The sequence below is a fragment of the Heteronotia binoei genome, chromosome 9 (genome assembly GCF_032191835.1).
Source record: "Heteronotia binoei isolate CCM8104 ecotype False Entrance Well chromosome 9, APGP_CSIRO_Hbin_v1, whole genome shotgun sequence".
Classification (NCBI taxonomy): domain Eukaryota; kingdom Metazoa; phylum Chordata; class Lepidosauria; order Squamata; family Gekkonidae; genus Heteronotia; species Heteronotia binoei.
The window spans coordinates 11,099,195-11,104,832 of record NC_083231.1 but is presented as its reverse complement, the minus strand read 5'-3'; the positions used below and the strand labels follow the sequence as shown (position 1 = coordinate 11,104,832).

Sequence of the window (5,638 nt, the reverse complement as noted above, 5' to 3'; positions counted from 1 at the left end):
AAAAGAGTTTCCGGCTCAACGTTAGGAAGAACTTCCTGACCGTTAGAGCGATTCCTCAGTGGAACAGGCTTCCTCAGGAGGTGGTGGGCTCTCCTTCCTTGGAGGTTTTTAAACAGAGGCTAGATGACCATCTGACAGCAATGAAGATCCTGTGAATTTAGGGGAAGGTGTTTGTGAGTTTCCTGCATTGTACAGGGGGTTGGACTAGATGTCCCTTCCAACTCTATGATTCTATGATTACTGTTGTGCATTGAAAATCAGTGTGGTCAGAAAATGGTCCCAAAATCTAGAACACAAGAACATGAAACATATTTTTAAACCAAACCAGTAACACCTTACCCCAGATGAAACAATCACAATAAAGTTTTTCCTCCCTTCCTATAGTACTGGTGTCATATGAAAAGAGTAAGAGTCCTGTAGCACCCTAAAGACTAAAAAAAATTGTGGTAGGGTATGAGCTTTCACGTGTCACTGCTCACTTCTTCAGATACATTCTAATCTTTTCTAATGCTATAGACAGACTACCATGGCTATTAGGGTATGCACTCGATACATACCAAAATGAATAAATACCCAAGAAATAGCTTATCAGTATTTTTTTTTTCATTTATTCAGCCAAATACAGATTAGAGGATCTGATTCAGCTACCAAAATAGCCGTGCCTGAATAAAAGCTGATATTACTCGGCTTTTATTCGGGTGCAGCTAGAACTCACTGAGTTGAGCTGCTGTGATGGCGGCAGCAGCAACACAACTCAGTGAGTGAACTCAGAAGGCATTTAAAGAGACTGCAGACTCTTTGAATTACTTTTCCCCCCTCCATGGGTTACAATGGAGGATGGGGGCAACTTCTTTGGGGGCCCATACAATTGGACCCCCATAGCCTACCACCATTCACTTGCTAAGTTGCGCCACCACCACCACTACCATGGCACACTCATCAAGTGAACTCAGAAGGCATTTAAAAAGGCCATAGTACCTTTAATTGCCTTTCCCCCTTCCATTGGTTTCCTTGGAGGATGAGGGCACATTCTTTGGGAACCCATAGAATTGGACTCCCTGGTCCAATCTTGTTAAAATTTTGGATGCTGCAAATTTGTTGCCTCTATCTCAAACACACACACATACCCAAGCCCCAAATACCTCTGGATCAATTCTCCATTATACTTTATTGGGACAGTTCCAATAGGGTATAACGAAGCTGGATAAATTTGGGTTTCCAAAACATTTACCTAAATCTCAGTGCAATACTGAGACGGGATTCGAGAATGTTCGAGAATACTGATTTTTTTTTTTTGATCCAATAGACCCTTATCAGGGGGGGAAAACATTTTTTTTTTTTTGCACACCCCTAATGGCTATCCATCTTGATCTGATGTCATATGAATAGTTCTGCTTCTCACTTACACTACAACCCACACCATTGCCACAGCTATGAAGCCACACTACTCTAGAGGGGAAGGTCTATGTTCTCTCCCAGCTGAAGGGCCTCTTTTAATTTCTTCTCCATCAGTTTTCTTCCTCTGGAGAACTGGGCATGACAAATCTTTACCTCCCATCCATACTGATCTTAAAGAAGTAAAAGAGAGGAATGGCTGGTACTTTCCCAGACAATCTGTGCACTCCTATAAATGGAAATACACCTCATAAACATTAACTATGCTGAAGCCATTCACTTGCTATTCGGTCACATTAGGAACCAGTTGGATGCTTTATTTGCAGAGAACTAAAAAAAAAAAAAAAAAGAAGCCACTTTGTGATGAGAAGAAAGTGGTCTATGCACCTCTTTCCACCCTAACCCAACATCAGTAATATTTCAATAAGAAGCAGTCGTATGAACATATGAAGCTGCCTTATACTGAATCAGACCCTTGGTCCATCAAAGTCAGTATTGTCTTCTCAGACTGGCAGCGGCTCTCCAGGGTCTCAAGCTGAGGTTTTTCACACCTATTTGCCTGGACCCTTTTTTAGAGATGCCAGGGATTGAACCTGGGACCTTCTGCTTCCCAAGCAGATGCTCTACCACTGAGCCACCATCCCTTCCTGTTGTCCACCTCTACCAGCCTCAAGATGGGATCCCAACAAACTTACAGTTCATCTCCAGATTACAGAGATCAGTTTTCCTGGGGGGGGGGGAATGATACTTTGGAGGGTAGATCCAGGTGGGTAGCCATGTTGGTCTGAAGCAGTAGAACAAAGCAGGAGTCCAGAAGCACCTTTAAGACCAACAAACTTTTATTCAGAATGTAAGCTTTCGTGTGCATGCACCGTTCTTCAGACAAGGAATGAGATACACTAAGCAGAGCTACATATAGCTGGTGGGGTTTTGAATGCAAATTGGTACAAAGTTAAAATCCAAAAGCAGAGTAGTAAAATTAACAAATTCAGAAAACCTTTGACCTGAGTTGCATTGGCACAGGAAACCAATAAAACAGTAACATGTCAGAATGTGAGAATGTGTGTTAATTATTCTATTGCTAATAAGCCTAGGTCAAAATGAGGGCACTTCTTTCCCAGAAGTTTTTCCTATCCAACTAATTTACCTTTTAACATGTAACATAAATATATGCATCATTCTAGTTTGCCATTAGAAAAAAAATGCATTAAATATAGTGGAAGATTAGTTTAGTATATGCAATGAGATACAATGAATACAAAAACGTTATTCTGATTTTGTTGTTGTTCAATCACACAATTGAGTCCGACTCTTTGCGACCCCATGGACACACCAGGCCCTTCCATCTTCCACCATCCTCCGAAGTCTGCTCAAATTCATGTCCAGCCATCTCATCTTTTGCCATCCCCTTCTTCTTTCTGTCTTTCCCAGCATCAGGATCTTCTCCAGCGAGTTCTCCCTTCTCATTTGGTGGCCAAAGTATTTGAGCTTCAGCATCTGACCTTCTGTCAGATCCAGAGGCAAGGAAAATATAAGTAAAGTTCAAGATCTTTATTCCAGCATCATAGGCAGATACAGGCGTTGTCGGAATTGGGTCTCCTGCCAGTTCCTTTTCTTGTAACCCCTTGCCCTAACCGTTATAATTCAAGCCAAGCACGCCAAGCTAAAGCGAGGAATTTGCGTGGGTTCACTATTATGCAGTCATCACCCCATGTGCTCATTATCACCCTTTGGTTACATCTCCTCCAGCTCCTTGATCATGGTTGCATAGTAACTTAACAAGTTCCCAGACATGCTACCCTCCCACTAGAGATTAGGGCCCTGGGGGACCTTTTAGAAGAGGAGGAGGAGAATGGATTTATACCCTGCTCTTTAGTACCCAAAAGAGTCTCAGAGCAGTTTACAATCTCCTTCACTTTCTCCTCCCCACAATGTATGGAATATATACATTGACACATAACTAAGGACCAAAGTTTAAGCCCTTTACAAGTAGGGTCTGAATGTTTGGTGTAGTGGTTAAATGCGCAAACTATTATCTGGGAGAACCGGGTTTGATTCCCCACTCCTCCACGTCTACCTGCTGGAATGGCCTTGGATCAGCCATAGCTCTGACAGAGCTGTCCGTGAAAGGGCAGCTGTTATAAGATCTCTCTCAGCCCCAGCCACCTCACAGGGTGTCCGTTGTGGTGGAAGACGATAAAGGAGATTGTAAACTGCTCTGAGACTCTGATTCAGAGAGAAGGGCAGGGTATAAATCTGCAGTCATCTTTATTTATTTATAAATTGGATTCAAAAATCTCTCGGTCTCTGAATATTATTGTTATTATTTCTTAAACTTGATGAATCTCCCCATCCTGGCTAGTGCCAGGCTCTGGGTGATGTGCAACATTAAAATAAAATACATATATTAATATCGATAAAAATCAGTTACATTAAAAGTAGATTGCAAACCCTGATGGCATATCCTTTAAAGTGTTATTGTTCAGTCATTACATCAGGGGTGGGGGGATCCCGCCAAAAGGGGGTGGGGAGAAGAAGGTCCAGGCAAATAGGTGTGAAAACCCTCAGCTTGAGACCCTGGAGAGCCGCTGCCAGTCTGAGAAGACAATACTGACTTTGATGGACCAAAGGTCTGATTCAGTATAAGGCAGCTTCATATGTTCATATGTTAGGGGAGGGACGGTGGCTCAGTGGTAGAGCATCTGCTTGTTAAGCAGAAGGTCCCAGGTTCAATCCCCGGCATCTCCAACTAAAAAGGATCCAGGCCAATAGGCGTGAAAAACCTCAGCTTGAGACCCTGGAGAGCCGCTGCCAGTCTGAGAAGACATAAGAACATAAGAGAAGCCATGTTGGATCAGGCCAACGGCCCATCAAGTCCAACACTCTGTGTCACACAGTGGCAAAAAATGTTATATACACACATACACTGTGGCTAATAGCCACTGATGGACCTCTGCTCCATATTTTTATCTAAACCCCTCTTGAAGGTGGCTATACTTGTGGCCGCCACCACCTCCTGTGGCAGTGAATTCCACATGTTAATCACCCTTTGGGTGAAGAAGTACTTCCTGACTTTGATTGACTTTGATTGACTTTGACAATACTGACTTTGATGGACCAAAGGTCTGATTCAGTATAAGGCAGCTTCATATGTTCATATGTTAGGGGAGGGACGGTGGCTCAGTGGTAGAGCATCTGCTTGTTAAGCAGAAGGTCCCAGGTTCAATCCCCGGCATCTCCAACTAAAAAGGATCCAGGCCAATAGGCGTGAAAAACCTCAGCTTGAGACCCTGGAGAGCCGCTGCCAGTCTGAGTAGACAATACCGACTTTGATGGACCGAGGGTCTGATTCATTAGAAGGCAGCTTCATATGTTCATGTTCAAGGTGCCAACATGGCAACCGTCGCTGTCTTTATGCAAAGGCTTGGCAGAACATCTCTGCCTTATAGGCCCTGTGGAACTGTAGGAGATCCCACAGGGCCCTGATGTCTTCTAGCAGAGCATTCCACCAAACGGGGCCAGGACAGAAAAAAGTCCTGGCCCTTGTTGAGGACACCCGGACCTCTTTCGGACCAGGGATCACCAGCAGATTTCAAGCAGTGGTGCATAACGCCCTTCCGGGGACATAGCGGAGGAGGCACTAGATACGTCAGGCCCAGACCGCTCAAGGCCTTCAAGGTCATAACCAAACCTTGAATCTGACCCCGGTGCTCAAACTTGAATCTGACCCGGTGCTCAACCGGCAGCCAGTGTAGCTCCGGGCTCCGAGCAATTAGAACAGTAAAAAAGCCAATATTTTTAAAACATTCCAAAAGTTAAATAAACGAATTAAAAATAAGTTCCAGATTAGCATAATTCAGATGACACTAATACAGATGAAGAGGGAGTGAGCGTACTTGAAGAGGGGGGAGAAGGAAGAAGGAGTGCCGACCAAGAAGATGCCCATCGCTGTTCTATGCCAAAAGCCCTGCAGAATTGCATAAGGTTCCGCAGGGCACAGATGTCATTTGGCAGAGAGTTCTACCGGGCTGGAGGACAGCCAGATGTCTTTGGGTCTGGGGATCACTAACAAGTTGTTCTCAGCAGAGCAGGGCTTTTTTTGTAGCAGGAACTCCTTTGCATATTAGGCCACACACCCCTGATGCAGCCAATCCTCCTGGAGCTTACAGAGCTCTTAGTACAGGGCCTACTGTAAGCTCCAGGAGGATTGGCTACATCAGGGGTGTGTGGCCTAATATGCAAA

The 5,638-nt window shown here is 44.3% G+C and overlaps 2 non-coding genes across 2 annotated transcripts; both read left to right on the top strand.

Annotated features, from left to right (window-relative positions):
- The first annotated feature begins 4,076 nt into the window (after positions 1-4,076).
- Positions 4,077-4,143, top strand: TRNAN-GUU (transfer RNA asparagine (anticodon GUU)). Its single transcript has one exon. It is a non-coding gene; the product is annotated as a tRNA-Asn (tRNA).
- Positions 4,144-4,569: 426 nt separating this feature from the next.
- TRNAN-GUU (transfer RNA asparagine (anticodon GUU)) lies at positions 4,570-4,636 on the top strand. The gene has a single exon. It is a non-coding gene; the product is annotated as a tRNA-Asn (tRNA).
- Positions 4,637-5,638: the final 1,002 nt, after the last annotated feature.